We start from the raw sequence: 23,228 nt of genomic DNA on the forward strand, positions 1-23,228 counted from the left end.
ACTACATAAAAAACTCTGAGCATTATTAATGTATTCAGGACTCCAAGCAAATCCAATATGTCACAAGCTATGGACATGTAAATATCACATTAATAAGTGCAAATGTAAATTTCAAGCTGTAGCCCTTAGCAACTAATTCATGTGCATGCTAGGTCATTTGACTTGTGGAATATTTGAAAAAGAACTTGACTAAACTGACATTTGGGAACAGAAGAATAATGTATTGATAAATACATAAAAAATAAACATATGGTATATGGAAGACATAGACTAAAGTGTGAATATTTAATATAGCACACAGTGATTGAAACTGTAGATTCATTTAGTGACCTGAGTATATGGTTAGGTTCATCTATGAGTTTCTCTGATGACATCAACCAATTGGATAGCATTAGTTATAAAACTATAGCCTGAATTAAAAGATTTATAAAATCAAGGACATCAGAAATGATGAAATCATTGTTTGTAAATTATGCCAGACTCAAACTAGAATATAGAATAGTAATATGGAAAACTTATAAGAAAACTAGTGTGAGTAAATTGGAAAGGGAAAACAAGGGCATCCATGCATGTGAAAATTTAACTTATTATGAACAATTAAATATCTGAACTTGTATAGTGTTTCATATAGATATTTTTAGTGTTTCATATAAAATAAAAAATGTCACAAGCAGGATGACATGGGAAAAACGCCGTTTATTAAAAAGTAAATTAAGTGTTTTTGTTCCTTCTTTTTACTCAGAACATCAGAATCAAAAACAATCTAACTTTGATTTATATACATAAGAAAAGTCACATTGTGACACCCTCAAAACACATTATTATAAACAATTCCTAAAAATTAATTTCATGTAAAGGCTTTGTTTAGTAGGAATTGTTTTGATAAAAGATAGTATAGTGTTGAATTTACTTTGGTTGGGAAGTTTTTGGCTTTTGCACAGTGTTTCATATAAATATTTAAGAAAGTTCTGGAGAGGGTTATTGATAAAGGAATACACAGCATTGTAGAAAGTAAGATGAGAGATGATCAGTTCAGATTCAGATCAGGAAGCAGCACAACTGAAGTTAGAGATGACAGAAAAATACAACTGGGCATTCCAATACCTGGAGAAAGCATATGACAAGGTGCCAAGAAAGCTGATTTGGGTGGTCTTGCAATAGTTCGAAGTCAGAAACATTGGTAAACTTAGTGCAGGCTATGTACAAGGATTCAATGACACAAATACAAACAGTGTTTGGACTCACAGAGGGGTTCCCTGTGGCAGTTGGTGCACATCAGAGTTATCTCTGAGCCTACTGCTGTTCATATTGGGGATGGCAACAATAGCAAACAGGTGAAAGGAGACAGATCAATACATGTGCTGTATGCAAGAACTTCAGCAAAGGATAGGGGAATGCAATGCAAAACTGAAGGCACATGGGATGAAACTGAGTACACAAAAGACAGTTATAATGGCAGCAAACAGTTGAAATCAGAAGAAGCTGAGAACTGAGACAGAAGGGAAAATAGTAGAACAAATTATCTAATTCATGTGCTTGGGTGGGGAGGTTGAGAAAGAGGGAAGTCTGAATGAGGAGGACAAAGTTAGAATCAGAGGGGCTGCAGCCAACTGGCACAGAGTGTCAGGGGTAGTGTATGAAAGAAGAATGCCAAAGAAGCTGAAAAGTAAGGTATACAAAACAGTGGTCAGGCCAGTACTACCGTATGGTACAGAAACCTTGGCAGTGAAGATAGAACAGTTGAAGAAGCTTGAGGTGATGAAATGCCTTCTTGAATTCTTATTTAGCTTACATTTTGATAAAATAATGATTCATCTGCATCTTAATTCCCCTTTAAAAAATGAATTGTAAGCAACACATTTTGAGCATCATGTTATAGGATCTGAAATAGTATTGTATCTGCATCAAAAAGCTTCACAGTTCTCTGCTTGTGTGGAGTTATTCTGCAGCCCGGGCATGAAGAAAACCTGTGCAGGAAACCTGTTATAAAACTTTAAGATGAGAACAAAGCACATTGCTCAGCCTAATTCTAATGGGTGTTTGCCATACAAATTGACCCAAGCTCAGTGCTTTTTCAATAAAGCTGGAATAGAATTTGACAACATAGCAGAATAGCTTTCTGATTTAGCTGGAATGTAAGGGTTTTAATACAGAATGAAAGTATAAAAGATACAGCCAGCAACATTATGAAAGAATAAATTTCTCAGATGTGATGAATGTTCCCTTTTTGTTCTGAATTTAGTCTTTAGATTTATTTTTTAATAAGGATATTAAAACAACTCTCTTAATTTTATCTAAAACATTTATTATAAGGGATACATTTATACGTATTAGATTATAATTGCATTGTCCATCTACTGAGAGAAAAATGATACCTACAATGTTTGAGCTGTAATTTCCATGCAGAGTTTGTGTGTATGCATATATATATTTACTATGTATGCATGCATGCATTTCATTAGTTTTCAGAAACTGGTGAACTGGGTCATAAGTCCATTTTCTAATCTAATCTTACCAAAAGCACAAGAGAAAATAATAGCAGAAAGGTAATGGAGCTAAAATAAAACAAATAGGTACAAAATGACAAAGTAAGCTGCATGTAGCAAGCAAGTAACACTGACACTTCTTAATAATGCTTATAAGTAATTGAATGTAAGACATTGTTCAGTGCTACTAGCCAGATGGTGCTGGTGGGAATTATATATAGCACATCTCAATGATTATATTTATGCATTTATCTTTTGTACTTATGCAATGTTCACTAGATATGTGCTAGACAAATATAAAATGTATGGTGGAATTGTACAAGTGATACAAAATGAGAAAAGTGAGTAAGTCAGAGCTTTGGGAACAGGCATGCTTTCAAGGGAGATTTTGATATTTCTGAATAATAATAATTTTTAATGTACAGAAGCCACGGTGGTGCAATGGTAGCATTGTCTCCTCACAGCAAGAGGTTCTCCCATTCGATTCTCAGCTGGAGTGCCTTCTGTGTGGAGTCTGCATGTCCTCCCCATGGTCGATTGGCTTTCGAAAAAGACATGCGTGAATAGGCCTGCCTTCGTTGAAGGTTGGGCATTGAGCTAGCACCTCAGCAACATAAAAATCGACTGGCAATCATTAGCGGACCAGAGTACCACTGAGGCAACCCCTAACCGGGAAAAGCCAAAAGAACAACAACGACAACAAATCATTTTTAATGTGCATTTGTTTCAGAATGTATGTCTCTGTAAAGATAATTCATTTCATGAGGTGTTTAAGTGGCTGAAGGACATGTAAAGAGTCACTGGAATAAGACAGAAAGTTGGGGAGTTCTCATTTGTTATGCTGATTTAGAAAGAGTAACTTATGTATAAGAGCAGCCAATTGTTGACATGGTACAAAGAAAGAATGCTCCAGTATGCTCTGGTTTGTCCTTGCTGCATCACATGCCTGGTGTACTCACCAATTACTTAACGCTGCTACTTCTTCCTTGCTAAGAGTCCTCCCCCCACAACAGAGTTCTTGCTATCCTGAATCTGTAACTAATCTACAGGAATGTAAAAGCAACCCGGAACTTGCCCACCAATAATGTGTGTTTGCTCTCTCTATGACAGTAACTGTTTTAGCAGCATTTAATTCTGTTTGAATCAGAAATAGTGTTTGGTTTGTACACCAGCTGGGATGCTGTAATTAGGAACCCTCCTCCACCCTCTGCTTTAACTTGTGTAGCCCTCTTGTAAGGTTCCCATATGATTTGAATGTTAAAACCCCTTAACCAACAACACAGCTTCCCTAGAAGATATTTCTTGAACCACTTCCCAGTTTCAATTCTAGTTAGAGTGTGATAGGACTAATACACTACGGAAACACAGTTCTGCCTTCAGGCATAGTTGGACTATCAATTATACTTGCACTAAAACACATAGTTACAGAAAGGTGCTAGGTAGCACTGTTTTTATGGCACTGGCCTGCTGTCTGTAGATGAATGAAAGTTGAATTTCTTACACAGTGGGAAATAGTTTTTTTCTTTCTGTTGGTATATCAGTCACCAGGTTCTATAGGTCACCAGGTTCTACCTGCTATGCTCAGGCTCACTCCGCTCCCACTCTATCCCCAAATACCACCCACCCCCACTACTCCTGCACTTATACTTACATAGCTCCACCCTCTTCTAGATAGAGCCAATCAGATTTTTCCTACCAATTATCCTATCCATATATCACAACCTGCACTATCCAACAAGGAAACAAATTGCCTACACCCTCGCTAACTAAATCTGACTACCTACATGCTACACCCCAGAAACAATACAATTACCTATATTACATCTAATAACCAAAGAAAACCACTTCCAAGCCGATAACTAGTCCCCGTGCACTCACGTAACCAACTAGTAAGAAAAATGCTACGATCTTTAGACACTCTTAGCACACTTTATTGTATAAAATAACGAACAGTCAAGCGCTTTCGTCAAATAGACTTTCTCAGAACAATGGTTGTCCAAAATCACTCAGCTTTTATACCTTGGATCAATTAATTAATCAATTAATAAACCCATTAAGCTACAAAAACACAATATTATTGAACTTATGTATGTGCTCATTTAAATATTTTTAAAAATCATTTGATAACACATTAAAACACATAAAAACACATAAACTAAAAATAAGAATGTGATACTTGAAAAACTGCAAGGAGTTAAATCAATAAAATATTGTGCTTTAAGTTATTTCATTTTATTTTGTTAGCTCTGTATCTCAATTCAGGTTTGATACTAATGGCATTGTTAATGCCTGGAAATTCACTTGCATTGATCATAAGTTGCCACCTAGTTTCTACCCTAAGCAACTTATTGGTCCAATCCCCCCCTCTGGGATCCTTACTAACTATTTCCAGGATACCAAACTTGAAACCATGGGTAGGATTACTTTTAATGTGTTTGTATAGGGCATTTTTCTCGTCCATTTTTATAACACTGTAACAGTATTCATAAATCCTACGGTTCAACTTTCTTTCTATTTTTCCAATGTAAAAACATTGGCAAACCGTACAAAGGGCTAAATAAACTAAACCTGTTGTGGTACAAGAGCCAGAAATCAAGTTGATCTCAATCCTAAAGGGGCCTAATCTCACTTTGGGGGTCTCCAAAATATATTTACATTGTTCACAGGCCCCACATTTATGTGTCCCTTCCTTTCTTTTCTTTCCTTGGTAACTATGTTCCAGAATATTCTTTAAATTTTTATTTACTTTATAAGTAAATAAGGGTTCATTAACCTCCTTGTTACTAATACTTACACACAACATCAACAATCCACACTGAAAGAATTAAAAAGAACTCTGTCCCCTGGGTACCCAAGAAATGTAAATATTTAATGAAAAAAAGGATGAAACCTGGAAACTCTGGAAGCAAAGAAAAAGAGAGCTAGATCTAATAATATTCTTCAAGCAGCTGCTCAACAAAGTAAAAAAAAAAAATGGGGTGCCAAAGATAAACAACTTTACTATACCCACCTACAGCAGGAGTACAAAACTAATTCTAAAAAATTCTGGTCTTCAGTCTCTAGTCTACTTAAACCAGGATTAAAGAAAGAACTCTCCATCACCTGATGCTTCTCCTGCTCAAACTGCAAATGACTTCAACACCCATTTTATAAAATCCATAGCTGATCTGATCAGTAAAACCCTCAATACCAGCCCTCCCTCCTCTTCCTCATCTATCACCCATGGTAGTGCCCCTTCATCTGGCCCTGACCTTCTCCACTCAAAGGTCCAAAACCCCTTACCATGAACTTGGCCACTTTCTCTCTACAACCAATACCGTCTAGCCTCATAAAAAGACTGCTGTAGAAATGTAAGCCTTGTTCTGTCTCCATGGACAACCTCCCTCCATTATACCTAAAATTATCTGCTAACTCCATAGCTTACCCCATTACCATCTTGCTTAATCAATCTATATCAGAATCTATAGTACCAAATATTTGGAAAAAGTCCCACATCAATCCTATTCACAAAGGCAGTAACTCCACTGAAAAATGCATTCATCAATAACTCATGAAATACCTACTACAAAACAACCTTCTTTCCAACATCCAACATGGTTTCCGGCCTGGCCACAGCACTTCAACAGCCCTCCTCTCATTTACCAAATCTGTAAACAGAGCTAGATATTCAGGTAACTTTGTTTCTGCTCTCTTTCTTGACCTTTCAAAGGCATTTGATGCCATCTCACATTCCCTTCTCCTGCACAGATTGTTTGACTTAGGACTCACCACTCCCACCCTACAATGGTTTTACAGTTACCTACACAATCCAAAACAAGCAGTAAAATGGTCAAAAGCTATATCACCCTTTCTACCTAACCCCACTGGAATCCCACAAGGTTCTATCCCTGGACCTCTACTATTCAGTATATTTACAAATGACCTATGCAGTGCCTCATCTTCTGGAACTCTCATTCAATATGCAGATGATTCCACTATTATCTGCATTTCTCCCACACTGTCCCATGTTCTCTCTATCACACAACAGACATTCTCTGCCTTTGATCTGGCTTACTAAATGCCAACTCTTCATTAATCCTAAAAAACTAAGCTACTTTTCTTCCAGCCCAAAACTGCTCAATTGACGTAAATCAATTCAAAATACACTCAGCTGACAACACCACTATTGAAATACAAGTACACCATACAAAATTTGTAGGTGTTATCATAGATGATCACTTAAAATTTGATCTCCACGTTCAACAAAACATAAAAAAAGCACCAGAAACTGAATACTGTATATAAACAAATGCTACATAAACTCATCAACCAGGATTACTGTTGCCAAAACTTTCCTTCTGCTATCCCTTCTTTATGGTGCCTCTATACCCAAAAACTTACAGCTCTTCATTAGATCAGAAATGGAACAGTGCTATAACAAAGTGGCCAAGTTTGCCACAAACTCTAAAACTAGTACACATCATTGTAAGTACTAAACTGGCTAGAATTCCCCCATCACCTACTGTACATCCATCTACTAGCACCACGCAACATATTCTATAACCCCCTAGCCTGCCCAGCTCTGAACAACATCATCAAACCCTATAACCCAAACAGAACACTTGAGTCTGAAGATATCTTCTCACTATCTCCAAACCCTCCAAAACACCAGGACAAAGCCAATACTCTTACACTGTTGCTAAAGCATGGAACTCACTCCTGATACCCACAAGAAGCATTTCTAACTTAGCAGCCTTCAAAATATCTCTAAAACAGCAGCTAAACAACTCTTGGCTATGCCCATGCTCTGCTCCTGGCTAATCTCCCACCTCTTTTCTCCTCTCTCTGCTGCTGCTATCCCATTTCTACTACCTTGATATCCCTCTCTGTGATTAACTCTACCAAAACAAAATGTTTCTAACACCAAGGTTATATTTGAATTGTAAGCATTACATTTAAATATTTTACCTTCTTACATATTGTTATTCTGAGTATCTGCCTCCACATAAGGAATATTTTACTTGAATTACACTGTATTCACATTTATTTTTTGTATTGTTCTACCTATAATGTTTGTACATTCATGTTGTTTCACTTTTGTCTTATGATACTCCTTGTTTATAATGTTTGTACAGTACAGCTTTTCTTCCTGGGCCTCCACTGAAAATGGGTTCTTCTTGACCCAGTTGGATCATACCAGTAAAAAATGTCGAATACATAAATAAATAGTAGGAAGCAGAGGTGCCCTTTTTTATTTGAGAGTATCATACACTAGCAGGCTTTATTGATAAAATCTAATTTGGTATGGATTTAGATGTGTTTGCTAGGAGTGAAAAGGAGGCTGTAAGGGAAGGTATTAGGACAAACTTCACAAATAACTGCTTAGACATTTTGCTTACTTGATTGTGTGAGGAGAGAGATTTTTGTTGTGTTTAAACTATACATATTGCTTTGCTGGTATGGGGACTGAATGAAACAGCAGGGTCAGTCCAAATCTTTATGAATTTATTTGATTGGACTTAATTGATAGGGTCCTAGGATCATAAGAGATTACTAGGCTATCGACCTGGAGGTCATTTTAAGTCTAGCTCTTTCATCCCAATGTAGTACCATGCAAATACTAGTCAGTACCAAAGATTGCATTTAGTGATGACTGCCCATGTCCAGGAGGGTTGTGGGCACTATCCCCAGTAAATACTTATGGTGCCCCATCCACTTGTCCAGGTTCCTCTTGAATAGTGTCATAGAGGTGCTGTTTTACATGAATTGGTAGCCTATTCCAAAGACATGTCAGTCGCTGGGAGATAAATCTGTCCCTCCAGCATGTCCTGTTTAAGTTGCAGGCCATATTTAGGTCCCTGGAACAGGTAACCCTAGTCCCATTTGATTTATGGATATGCAGCAAGTTCATTAGGTTTGGGTCTTGGATTGCTCTGTAGGCCAGGCATATGTGTCCCCTATATGACACAGAGAACAGTGACAGGGACTTTAGTTGGTCTGTGTAAGGCACATGCTGGAGCCCCTTTATCTTCTTTGTTAGAAACCTTTGAGGTCTCTCCAGTTGCTGCAGGTGCTTTGTACAGTACATACTGAACGGGGTGTTATACTCAGTTATGGGATGGATTAGTGCCAAGTATAGAGGGGTTATAACCTTTTTTGCTCTTTAGATGATGCCTTTACTAATCAAGTGTGCTATGTTGAAAGCCTTCCTTACTACAATAGACACATTGTGGTCAAAGGAAAGGTTGTAGTCAGCTTGAGATCCCAGGTCCCTTACCACTTTGTGGATACTTAGGGTATTGTTGTTGATCTGATAGTGTGAAAGGACATTGTTTGTGCCAAAGGGAATGATGATGCATTTCTTTACATTCAGTTTCAGATCATGACTAATATACCAGTCACTGGTCTTTGTGTGACCATCCTGGAGTATACTGACATCATTTGGGGATTTGATGATTGCACCTAGTTTGCAGATGTCTGCAGACTTGGTTAGCCACAACCCTCTAGTTTTGACTTGAACTTCTTAGAAGTATATACTAAACAGCACTGACCCCTGTGGCACCCCACTGGTAACAGGTTTGATGGTTGATATGGAGTCACTCACTTTGATAGTATGTGTCCGGTTTGCGAGCCAGTTTGCAACCCATCTTACAATGAAGGAGTTTATATTCAGTTTGCTAAGTGATATCAGTAATGCCTGAATGTGGGATTGTGTCAAAAGACTTTGTCAAGTCAAGGTATGCTGTGTACATAGATTTTTCCCTCATCAATAGCTCTGCTCACATTTTCAAAGAAGCCCACCAGATTTAACAGGCAGGGTCTGCCCTTGATGAAGCTGAATTGTGTAGGATCCAGGGTTTGGAGGTCACCTATGTCTTTATTTATGAGGTTCATAATGATACATTCCATGGCCTTACAGATGAGGCTGGTCAGGCTTATGGGTCTGTAATTCCCCAAGTCTGTTGCTAGGCCACCTTTGTGGAGGGGAATCACTGTTGCTGTTCTCAATTCCACACTGCCATACTGCCTGTGGAAATAAATTGTGATAATGTTACTGGGTGACAGTCATCTTTTATAAATGCAATACATTTTGCATCAGAGAACTGCATGGTAAAACCTAATACACTAAAGATGGAACTCAGACTTTTAGTTAAGATACCCTGTAGTAGTCGGTAAGCCCTGAATGAGGCCCAGAATAGAAGATAATCAGTGGATAGAAGAAGGTATGTAGCCTTGAGGGACTTCTAATGATTGCACTTTGATGTAGATAATGTGGAAGTCAGCTTGCTGACTAGCATAGCATGACCTTCTAAATATTGTGGAAATGATTGTAATATAAGTACCCAAATACCAAAAATGTCAGGTTATGTGAGAGGCTTTGTCAGCAAACCTGTCCCATATAAGTTTGTAGATGCTGTTGGTAAGAGATAACAAAGCAGGTGAGATGCTGTGCCCTTTTCAATTACAGCATTGGTAGGACAGAACATGTTGTGGTGTTCTAGGTACTGACTGAATTCTAAGTACAAGTTTTTTAATGGGATTTGGACAGCATTGAAGGACAGACAAACTAGCCTAAAATGCCTAGGAAACAAGGGTTTGATAATTTTGGAAAAGGATGTAAAGGTGGCAGATTTCGAAAGGTCAAAAAAGGAGCCATGCTGCTGTGTGCAATTTATGATCTTTTCTTATGAGATAGATAGATAGATAGACAGACAGTCAGATAGATAGATAAGAAGGTGTTAATAGCCATGATTAGGGCAGAGCTCATCTGATCCTAGATAGCCATGGAGATATATGGATTTTATCAATTTGTTGATCTATGAAAGGCTTACTGGGCCAAAACTGAAATGTGTGGGAAAGGGTTAAAAGGGTAGTTTACTGTAATGACAGGGATGCTCTCTAGAGAGTCTCTACTTTGAAATTATCATGGGTTTAGGAAAGATGTTATTGAAGTGAGTGGTTATTGTGCTTGCAGTGAATGATGGGTAAGTTGTAGTAGTATGTTGCAGGACAGTCTGTATTTTTTTCTAGACAGTTTGCATAGTGTTCTTTTGTAGCCTGAAATATAAGAAACTTTCCTCTGGACTTATGCTTTAAAATTTTAGTTTGGCAACCAAATCACTCACCAAATATATCCTTTCACTGAATTTTGCTTAATGTTTGTCATTAACCGTTCTCTCACTCTTCCTTATATGAAACAGAAACAGTATCTGACAGTGCAGCTGTGAACATTTCATAGGACCAGATGAAAACCTATGTGGAGAAGAAACCTACTTGACTGTGAAAAATTGTCTAACAAGGTAATGAGTTTTATTAAAAAATTCCAAAAAATGTATGAAAATAATTTGCCACAATAGTATATCCTCTGATATTCCCTATTTGAAGTGGATTGAAAAGCTTGGCAAGAATCTCTACTGGTAAGTCCACAAAAATTAATATCCACTAACATAACATTTGCAACAATATCTGCAGAACTATATAGGTGACTGCATATATTACTGAGCAGGGTTTTTCTGTGTGTTGTTAATGTTCTAAGAAGTATCCATTTAGAGAGGAATCATGTTTATGATGTACTTTAACACATACTGCTATGCATGCCATCATCTCCCAAGAAGAAGCTTCTAGAAGATCGAGAAAATATTTCATCCAACTTCTTAAATGCAGATGGTCCTTTACTGCATGAGGAGTTATTTAAGCAATAACTCAGCTCTGTTCTTTTTAATTTTTCACAGCATTATATGGTGGGTTTCCTTACCTTGGCATTCTGTCCCAGATTGCCTTTTCATGGCCTTGGTTAAAATTAAAAAAACAGTTTATGGAAGCTGATGTAGTACCAATCAGTGTGAATCTGGACATTGAGGACTGCCTCGCTTCTCCTTATGTCTGTCATTTCATAATTGCAGTGGACTACAAACTAAAACTGCACAGTCTCGGGATATGCATGGGCACATGGCAAAAGGTATTTAGCGAGCTCCCTATGTTCTTGCCTCCTTTTTGGAGTTAAAATTACTTAAAATGAGCAAAAAAGTATCCCAAGTGGTGCAGTTATACAGTGGAAGGTATATAGAATTGAAATCTGTGCTACTGGAGATTTTCTTTAGTTTGTTTTAGTTTTCTGGTATATTCCTTGCAGCTTCTCGAGCTAGCAGTGGAAAGTGAAACAAGGTGGCACTGGGATCAGAGAACATCACAGAGGATATAAAAAAAGTAACAGAAACTTTAGAAGCATTATCAACTCTGTTCCAAGGCTCTGCAATGGATATAACCCATATTAAGAGCACAACTAATCAAAACATTAAGCAGTCCCTCATTACAGCACAGAAGGAGAAAATTAACGAGAAAGTACAGTTTGGTAAAATCTTACCATAATAGTAGATTCCTCCTCTTCACTGTTGCAGTATCCAAAACAGAACAGATCGCCCACTCAGGGCAACTCGAAGCTTGACTAGTATACAAAAGCTTAAAGATCTTGTATGCACCATACATTACATTTATGTCTCCATAGGACAAAAGAGTCCATGTACATCCAAAAGGAAAAAAATGCAGAAGTAAAAGGGGAAACCCACTGCAAGAAAGGGAATCTAAAACAAAAAACAGAACAGACAAGAGGGTGTTAATGGGAGTGAATACTGCAACAGTGAAAAGAAGGACATCTACTGTTATGGTAAGATTTTACTAGACTGTACTATGTCCTTATATATCACTGTGGAAGGCTGAGAAGATCCCTCAACAAACCTACATAAAATGGTTTCAGCAAAGCCTGGTTTCACCCTAGAAACCATATCCAACATAATGCTTAGCAAAGGTTTACATTGAAAACCAAGTATCAGCTTCAAGGATGGAATTGGTGTCCAGCTCTTTGAAGAAGGCACCAGAAGAGGCAACAGCCCTAGTGGAATGAGCTCTAACAGAAGTAGACAGAGATTTGCCATGTAAAGAATAACAGAAATTGCCTTAGTTATCCAGGAGGAGATGGGTTGCCTGTAAACAGCCAAACCCAAAGGATGAAAGGAAACAAAAAGCTGATCAGACTTACGAATAGTCCTAGTTTTATCCAAGTAGTACCTGAGCTGTCTGTGCAAATCCAAGGTATGCAGGACCCTCTCATTAACAGACTAAGGAGAAGGGAAAAAGGAAGGAGTTGTACTGACTGATTCAAGGGCAGCTCATTTACTACCTTGGGCATAAAAGAAGGATTAGTACAAAGGGACACCTTGTACCTGTGAAAAAAACAAAAATGGAGGAATGGCCATAAGAGCATGGAGCTCAGAGACCCTCCCTTTAGGGTGACCCTAGCTGATTAAAGTGGTGGAACAACATACAGCACTTTGCTGTCATATAATTATTATCAGTTCCCTTTTCTCCAAGCTCTCGTTTCTGAACAAATCACGCATTTGTATCTACCATTTTTGAGCTCTTTGTTAGGCACAAACCTTGACTGATTAACTCCAAGTAAAGCGTGAGTTGAGTCCTACTTCACTCCTCTCCCACCCCAAATTATCTAGCCACTTCCCAGATTACTCAATATAGTTTCTCTGATCTCCACCCACTGTCACACCCTCAAGACACACCTCTTAAAAAGACACCACAATAAAAAAAAACCTAACTCACTTATTTCACTGCCACAATAGTCAATAATACAATATTACTGGAAGTCTGAATTCCCACTTTCAATTTCCTGTACAAACACAACACCCATCCAATCAGTAAAATGTTTTTCCTTCCACATCTTACCCTGTTCTACCTTCTTTTTCTTTCATTTTCACACCCCCTCATCCTGGCATCCATTACCAAAACATCTTCATAAAACACTTACCCAACTGATTATCCCATCACTGTGTATTACCCCTACTTCCATTACTTCCACACCAACAAACCACCACCAAACTCACTTCCCCACTCCCCAACTCTCCACTTTCAGGATAATTCTTAAACATTTTTCTCTTTGCTTAAAAACACCAAAGACCTCCTTCGGACTGTCCTTCACAATCTTTATACTCCTACTAAAGAGTAAGATTGAACCCATCCCAGGGCCAACAACTCCCTTTCCTCAACATCAGAACTACTCCCTTCCTACACTAGCCTGTTCCCCTTTCAATGCACATAGCATCAGAAACAAGCTAGACTGCATAAGTGCTTTTACTTCCCAGCATGACCCAGACATTCTAACAGTCACAGAATTCTAGGTCAAACAAGACTCACTCAACTTCCAACACTTTCTAACATCCTATAAGTATGTCGGTGATGCCAGAGAAGGTAAATGATCTGGTGAAGCCTCTCTAATTATGTACAAAAATAGCCTAAACTGGGAAGTTATTCCCTAGGGAAATCCCTCCTCAGACTGTGGTCCTAACTGGATTCTCCCCAAATTTCCATCTCACAAAGGCAAACCACTACTGATCACTATCTACCACTTCCTTCTTCCCTAAATAAATTCATATCACTTATCACTAACATCCTTGATAACTATAGAACCAAACCAAACTGAAAACTATCAGACGGAATAACAAAAAGAAGGAAAAAACACACCGAAAACAAGGATTAAGTTTAAGTTAGCGCTTTCATTTACTATTTCAGCAAACTTCTTCAGACAACTGACAAATAAATTAATCACCATTTAAATAAACAATCAAAGTTATGACATCATGGAACAATTCATAAATTCAAGCACACATTTAAAGGACCCACAAACAATTATTGTTAACCCATTACAAAGTTAATTATCATACAAAAAACTATCCTATCATATTACAAAAATAAAAAAATACATATATAATAAAATATATTATGCATTCATTAAAAAACATTGAATCATCTCAGCAAAGCCCTCAATTTTAAAATACTTTTGAAATAAATAGCTTCATTTAAGCCTGGGGCTATGACTGCATTCAATTTTATTTGCCAGATCAATTCTTTCTCATCCAGCTTTAAGTCGCTTGGGCCTCCCCTTTCATTATCAATAACTTTTTCCAATACTAAAAAGTTAAAATCGTGTGAGAGGTGAGATGTAATATGTCTAGCAAGAGCATTATTCAAGTTTGATTTATCTATTGCATAAATATGCTCATAAATTCTATTTTTCAAAGGCCTTTCAGTGCGACCAACATAAAAAGCTGGGCAGCAGTTACATAGTCCTAAATAAACAACATCCTTAGTGTTGCAATTATATTTATTCCTAATAGGAAAACATGTATCCCCTATGGTAACCTGTTTTGTCACTTTGATATATTTACACCACCTACATGAGTTTGAAATCAATCTTACAGTATTTCCTATCTGGATATTGAATTAACTAAGTCGCGTTGTGACCAACAATACATTTCTAAGATATTTAGGAAGACAACGTATTCTAATGCATTTCTACATTTTTCTAGCTGTCACCCCTATTTCTAACATCCTATAAGTATAAGTGGTATTAAACATACCACAATGGGGGCCATACACTTTAGGTGGACCTCTCTCCAGTAACATTTTCAAATTCCTACCTCTCCTGAATACAAACTGAGGCAAATAGCCCAAGTTGTTTTTAATCATGTTGTCCTCCACTAGGAAACACCAATTTTTATTAATAATTGATTTTAACCAATATGCATCCATGGAGAAAGTAGTAATGAAACTAATTTTAAAATTATCATTATTGGAAGTATTCCAGAATTGTTCAATATCACTAGGCTCACATATACAGTTATTCAGACTAGAACAATCATCCTCATTGTCCACCCCCCCCCCCCATTTTGGTTAACTGTGAGTGCTAACAATGGTTTAAAAGTACCTGATAATCGTTTATTATAGACCTCCTTAATAAGATCATCTATAAGGGACGAAAGGGGAGGCCAAAGCGACTTAAAGCTGGATGAGAAAGAATTGATCTGGCAAATAAAATTGAATGCAGTCATAGCCCCAGGCTTAAATGAAGCAATTTCTTTCAAAAGTATTTTAAAATTGAGGGCTTTGCTGAGATGATTCAATGTTTTTTAATGAATGTATAATATATTTTATTATATATGTATTTTTTTTTTATTTTTGTAATATGATAGGTTAGTTTTTTGTATGATAATTAACTTTGTAATGGGTTAACAATAATTGTTTGTGGGTCCTTTAAATGTGGGCTTGAATTTATGAATCGTTCCATGATGTTATAACTTTGATTGTTTATTTAAATGGTGATTAATTTCTTTGTCAGTTGTCTGAAGAAGTTTGCTGAAATAGTAAACGAAAGCGCTAACTTAAACTTAATCCTTGTTTTCAGTGTGTTTTTTTCCTTCTTTTTGTTATTCAGTCTAATCCTTGATAACTATCTCAAAAAATGGCATAAAACATACCACAATGGGGGCCATACACTTTAGGTGGACCTCTCTCCAGTAACATTTTCAAATTCCTACCTCTACTGAATACAAACTGAGGCAAATAGCCCAAGTTGTTTTTAATCATGTTGTCCTCCACTAGGAAACACCAATTTTTATTAATAATTGATTTTAACCAATATGCATCCATGGAGAAAGTAGTAATGAAACTAATTTTAAAATTATCATTATTGGAAGTATTCCGGAGTTGTTCAATATCACTAGGCTCACATATACAGTTATTCAGACTAGAACAGTCATCCTCATTGTGCATTACCAGGCTTCAATTCATACCATACCTTTAGGCGACCTAACCCAGAAAGAAGCACTAAAGGCGGAGGCGTGTCCATATTCATTAAGGATATCCACACCTCCAGGCTAGTTGCACAGCATAATGCATCCGAGATTATCCAAGTGCAACTAACTCTGGGCAAGACCGCAATCCAAACTGTAGCTTGCTACAGACCCCCCACCATGCCCCAGGATTCACACTCCTCATTTCTTGATACACTGGAAAGTATTAGAGTACAACCCAACAACGTAATAATGATGGGCGATTTCAACTATCCCACCATTAACTGGGAAAACTACTCATGTACCAACTCTTTTGCTCAACGTTTTCTAGAATTCATAAATTCCAACGCCTTGGATCAACTTATTCACACCCCCACCAGGGGCAGCAATATCCTAGACCTGGTCATCACCAACATGGGAAACCGGTGTTCCACACCAGAGGTCAAGTCCTCATTGGTCAGATCCGACCACAAGCTAATCAGCCTAGACATCCACATCCCACCCCCAGCCCCAATTAGGGAAACCATCATAAGAACTTCTCAAAAGCCAACTTCACACTTCTTAAGACAGAAGTGGCAAACTTCATGACACCCATGCAGACGGACAATAGAGGTATGACTGCCGAATCCTACACAAATGCACTTTATAAGCACTTACACGAGTGCATGGATCATGCTATCCCTAATAGAACCAAGATGTTATCCTCCAAAAAAGGAAGCCAATCTGGTGGTCCTCTGCCATAAACAAACTCTACAACAGAAGAAAGAAACTGTTGCAAAAAAGAGTAAAATCCCATGACTGAAGGAACTCCCTGGTCAACCTCAGTAAGAAGCTGAGATCCCTCATAAAATCCTCCAAAGCAAGTTACGAAAACAAAATTGCCACTGACTCTAAAGACAACCACAAAGCATTTTATAGCTATGTCAAGAATCTAAATGGGAACACTCAGATCTGCTCTGAGTTACAGCAGAATGGCACTAAATATACAGAACCAACTGATATTGCCAACATCCTAGCAGATAGGTTCAGTGCTAACTTTACCCCCCTCTCAACCCCTAGAGGTCCCATCTCTATACCGGAAGAATGCAAAGTTCCTATAATCACGGCTGCACAGGTAAAAAACACACTCTCCAAAGCCAAGAACACAGCATCCATGGGACCTGACAATATCCCAGGCTGCATTCTACATGAACTACAGAATGAACTGGCACCCTACCTAAGTACCATGTTCAATCATAGCCTCACCTCAAGCTTTGTACCCACTGAATGGCGCACCGTGACAGTTATCCCACTCCACAAAGGAGGAGCCACGACAGACCCCGGGAACTACCTCCCCATTAGCCTGACGAGCCTGGTCTGCAAGGCCATGGAACGTATCATCATGGAACTCATAAACAAAGACATTGGTAATCTCCAAACTCTGGACCCTACTCAGTTTGGATTTGTAAAAGGCAGATCATGTCTCCTAAACCTGATTGACTTCTTTGAAGCAGTCACCAAAGCCATAGATGATGGTAAAATGGTTCACACAGTTTATCTAGATCTCGCCAAGGCTTTCGACACCATCCCCCACTCTGGAATTATAGATAAGCTCACTAAACTAGGTATAAATCCCTATGTCATAAGATGGGTTGCCAACTGGCTCACGGACAGAACCCACACTGTGAAAGTAGCGGATTCCAAATCCGACATCAGACCAGTGACAAGTGGAGTACCACAGGGTTCAGTCCTGGGTCCTCTCCTGTTTGGTATCTACTTCTCTGAAGTGCAGGCCAACACAGAAGGTCTTTATTAACAAAGATTGCAGATGACTGCAAACTAGGAGCCATAATCGAAACTCCTAACGATGTGGACAAACTACAAAAGGGCCTCACTGAGACAGATGCCTTGTGTCAAAGCCATGGCCTCAAGCTCAATGCCAAAAAGTGCATTGTCATCCCTTTTGGTAAAAACTCTGTACCCATGAACTACCACATAGCTGGTAGTCTACTTAATCCCGAAAATGTGATAAGAGACCTTGGGACACAGGTGGACAGTAGTCTCTCCTTTGATAATCACATCGCCACAGTGGTCAGGAAATCCTTCTACGTGGCTCATCTCATCACAAAAGGATTCTCATCCAGAAAAAAGAGGTCATTGTTCCCCTCTACTCATCACTCATTAGACCCATTATAGAGTACAACGCCCTTTTGGTATGTACCTCACAAGACATCTACAACAACTGGAAAGACCACAGAAATACCTCACAAAGAGGATTACTGGCCTCAAACAGATGCCCTATGCAGACCGTCTCAAAAAACTACAGCTTTACTCCATCGCATATCGCCTACTCAGGGGCGATCTCTGCCTAACATACAAAGCTATGTCAAATCCAGAGCTGTTGGACATGCTCCACTTAAAGAAATCCCAATCCCTCCAAGCTACACACTCTAGGGACCTTAACCTTGTCACCACAATAAACAAAACATGCTGGAGGGATAGATTCCTGTCCCAGAGACTTCCCATACTCTGGAACAGACTACCTATCTATGTCAAACAGAGCTCCTCATTAGCACTCTTCAAAAAAAATCTTGATGATTGGATGGGAAATGGGAAATTCACCCCGGGGATGGGAAATGGGAAATTCACCCCGGGGATCACTTCTGTGGCTCTGCTCAACAGGGGCATAGGAAAATAATTTTCTTGGGTGGAGAAAGCCAGGGTACATTTTTTGGCTAGGCTTGTATGGGCCCTAGGACCAATAGCTTAGTCCCTACTTATGAACCTATGAACCTATGAACCCCCCATTTTGGTTAACTGTGTGTGCTAACAATGGTTTAAAAGTACCCGATAATCGTTTATTATAGACCTCCTTAATAAGATCGTCTGTAAGGGACTTAGGGTAACCCTGCTTAAGAAACATTTCTTTTAAAAGATTACATTCCTTCACAAAGTCCTTTTCTAGTATAGTCATTCTAGCTGCCTGAACTAATTGACCCTTAACCACACTTCTCATTTGGGAAAAGGGGTGACAGCTAGAAAAATGTAGAAATGCATTAGAATACGTTGTCTTCCTAAATATCTTAGAAATGTATTGTTGGTCACAACGCGACTTAGTTAATTCAATATCCAGATAGGAAATACTGTAAGATTGATTTCAAACTCTGGGTTTCATAAGGACTTGCTCTGTTTATTCGAACGTCAAGGAGTTGAATTTATGCATATATTGGTTAAAAATTATTGCAATGAACTTGAGAGTTTGAAAATTGAACTAAGTACATTGGACTCTAATATCCTCTATATCTAATAAATGTTTCTTAAGCGGGGTTACCCTAAGTCCCTTATAGACGATCTTATTAAGGAGGTCTATAATAAACGATTATCAGGTACTTTTAAACCATTGTTAGCACGCACAGTTAACCAAAATGGGGGGGGGTGGACAATGAGGATGATTGTTCTAGTCTGAATAACTGTATATGTGAGCCTAGTGATATTGAACAATTCTGGAATACTTCCAATAATGATAATTTTAAAATTAGTTTCATTACTACTTTCTCCATGGATGCATATTGGTTAAAATCAATTATTAATAAAAATTGGTGTTTCCTAGTGGAGGACAACATGATTAAAAACAACTTGGGCTATTTGCCTCAGTTTGTATTCAGGAGAGGTAGGAATTTGAAAATGTTACTGGAGAGAGGTCCACCTAAAGTGTATGACCCCCATTGTGGTATGTTTAAATGTGGATCATGTAGGTGGTGTAAATATATCAAAGTGACAAAACAGGTTACCATAGGGAATACATGTTTTCCTATTAGGGGTAAATATAATTGCAACACTAAGGGTGTTGTTTATTTAGGACTATGTAACTGCTGCCCAGCTTTTTATGTTGGTCGCACTGAAAGGCCTTTGAAAAATAGAATTTATGAGCATATTTACGCAATAGATAAATCAAACTTGAATAATGCTCTTGCTAGACATATTACATCTCACCTCTCACACGATTTTAACTTTTTAGTATTGGAAAAAGTTATTGATAATGAAAGGGGAGGCCCAAGCGACTTAAAGCTGGATGAGAAAGAATTGATCTGGCAAATAAAATTGAATGCAGTCATAGCCCCAGGCTTAAATGAAGCAATTTCTTTCAAAAGTATTTTAAAATTGAGGGCTTTGCTGAGATGATTCAATGTTTTTTAATGAATGTATATTATATTTTATTATATATGTATTTTTTTATTTTTGTATTATGATAGGTTAGTTTTTTGTATGATAATTAACTTTGTAATGGGTTAACAATAATTGTTTGTGGGTCCTTTAAATGTGGGCTTGAATTTATGAATTGTTCCATGATGTCATAACTTTGATTGTTTATTTAAATGGTGATTAATTTCTTTGTCAGTTGTCTGAAGAAGTTTGCTGAAATAGTAAACGAAAGCACTAACTTAAACTTAATCCTTGTTTTTGGTGTGTTTTTTTTCTTCTTTTTGTTATTCAGTCTAATCCTTGATAACTATCTCAAAAAATGGCATAATAATTCTAAATGACTTCAGTCTTAATTATCTTGGCCCTCTTTCATCCAACATGGGTACTTTCGTAGCAGACCTAGGTATCCTTCAACTCTGAAAAGAACCAACAAGGCCTACCTCCGGTCCTCCAAACACTCCACATTTTACTTGATTATTACAAGCATACCAGGCTCCATCTCCAACATAAACATTCTGCCACCATCACTAAGCGACCACTACAAAATTGACTTTATAATTGTAAACCATCTTATAAAATGCCACTTCTTTTAAAAGCCTGCAAAAATATAGACAAACTCAGAACCTTTCTCACAGCTGACAACCAGAGCCATATAATCTCCTTACATGACCTTAATACAGCAGAAGCAGAAGAAGCTGCTTATTGTAATGTTTAAAGCATGAAAAAGATTCCAAACCAAAGAGTATAGAGATTTTTAAACTTAGTTGTATTTCTGAATTCTGCCTTATTAAGTAAATACAATGAAAGTCTAGCATAGGAGGCTAGGACGAGACAGAATTTCATTTTTTAAGGACTCATACAAAACAAAAAGGAAGCTCAACTGAAAAACAAAATCATACCCGTATGTCTCTCCCAGTAGAGAGCATGCTGGGTATAACAAAATAAAAATTAGTAATGACTATAAGGAGTGCTACAGAATAGCATAAAATATCAAAAGAAGATAAAAATGTTTTGTCAGTTTCTGGCTTTAGTAGTACTTTTTCAGTATTTTAACAAATAGCCTGCGTATTTGGTACAGTGGTGATATTCCTTCATAGATTAGCCTGCGTATTTGGTACAGTGGTGATATTCCTTCATAGATTAGCCTGCGTACTTGGCACATTGGCAATATTTTCACCAGCAGTGCATAATGAATTCCAGAAACCTGCGTCAGCACAGCGTGTGGTGCATCAAAACATTGCTAGAAAGGGTTCTAAAATAAGTTTGCTATACATGGCTGTTTTCTTCTGTGTAAAGTGTTAACAGATTCATAATAACCCAATGACTAAATAGACACCTCCTGTGTGTACGATATGTAAGACTACCTTTCAGTTGTAGGAGGTACAACATGCATGCAGCAGTATGTACATTATGTCAGTGATTTTCAGGCATATCACAACTTGAAAAGCATATTATCGAAGAAGATCACAAAGGGAACAATACACTGTTAGTAGGTTTTTTAGAATAACTGAGTTTTATTATCTTCCTCTGTTTTACTGCCCACTATAGTCAGGCATCAAAAATATGCACAATTGCTATAGAAATATTGCTATTGCTGCATTTCAGCAAAAGTAGTCTTGGAAATCCATTGCAATATTACATTTCAGACACCGTTGTGGTTTTATTTTCTAATTAACAAGCATTCTGGCATTTGTACTTTTACCTTTGTGTTCTTTAAGATATTTGACAAGCATTTGATAACTGATATAAACACATTTACAAAAAAAGCTTCATAGGCATTAAAGTAAATATAAGCAAGAAACATGTTATTCATAGTAAGGTATGTGTTGCATGCACAATTTTTACAATGCCTTAAACACATCATTTTTTGTAACCCTCATAATTTATATGCAGACTTTTCTTCTAAATCTAATTCCATAAATGGATCCACTTCTTTACTTAAGGGCCCTGTACCTGCATCAGCTTTTCCACCTAAAATATGCTAATCCTAATATTTTATGTTATGTTTTGCTTCTGCTGTAAACTAAAAACAAGATGATAGTGATGGAAATTAAAAGAAATGAAATGTATTAAAATTACAGAAAAATATCCACACTTGAACTATGTATTAGCAAGCTCTGCAAAGCAGTCACCATAATATATGTGACTGTTCACTATTTAACTCATTTCAAATGTCACAGTGGCAGCCCAACTCAGGAATTTTAATTGGGTTACTTTAGTCACTGTTTCCTTTCATCCCTGCAGGGTACTATGACACAGTTCCCCCACACATTCCACTGGGTACAATGTTTTATCAAAATTTCATATTCCTCTTTTTATTTCCCTTGTCTCAGTATGTCTCCAGTGTTTTTAGACATTTGTTAACAAGATAAGCCCATTGGACACAGATGCCCCTTTTCATGGGTGACCCAGGAAGACTGTGTGACTAAGTGACTTGTTCAAAGTCACCCTGTAATCAAATGGATATACAGGGAAACAAACCCTGTACCCTCAATTTCACAAAGCAGCTCATTAACAGCTCATAGCCTTTATCCTGAGTGCTAACGGACAGTCTCTATAAATCCTCTGGCATCTTATGCTTTCTTTTTGTTCACTTTGACCCTACAGCCTTTTAATCATTATCCCCCACCCCAGCCAACTAACTTATTCATCTCCCATCACCTGAAGAAGGATCACCAGAAGGGACCATTATTAAGGCAGCCATTAGGAGTAGTTCATGATTTTGCTTATTTTTACAGACATAACATCTCAAATGCACTTGGCTATCCTTGGGGAGATAATGTGCAATGTGCTGACAGTGATGGACCTCTCCTTGACTTTTGGAAGAGTGTTCCATTCAATCAAGCTTACCCTCTCCCCAAAATATGGGAGATGGTTTCCCCTGTCTCTACCAGGGAATTGCACCCATCCAGTGTACCCTGCATGTAGACAGCCCTCCCCACTC

The 23,228-nt window shown here is 37.7% G+C and overlaps 1 long non-coding RNA gene across 2 annotated transcripts in view; it reads left to right on the forward strand.

The window, feature by feature from the left end:
- Window positions 1-23,228, forward strand: part of LOC122812976 — a 176,824-nt gene that overhangs the window by 19,998 nt on the left and 133,598 nt on the right. For both annotated transcript variants that reach the window (XR_006366613.1, XR_006366614.1), the window contains one exon: window positions 10,667-10,765. This is a non-coding gene — a long non-coding RNA (uncharacterized LOC122812976). The remainder of the gene's footprint in view (window positions 1-10,666; window positions 10,766-23,228) is intronic.

The sequence above is a fragment of the Protopterus annectens genome, chromosome 10.part0, assembly GCF_019279795.1.
Source record: "Protopterus annectens isolate FY-2018-M chromosome 10.part0, PAN1.0, whole genome shotgun sequence".
NCBI classification, from domain to species: domain Eukaryota; kingdom Metazoa; phylum Chordata; order Ceratodontiformes; family Protopteridae; genus Protopterus; species Protopterus annectens.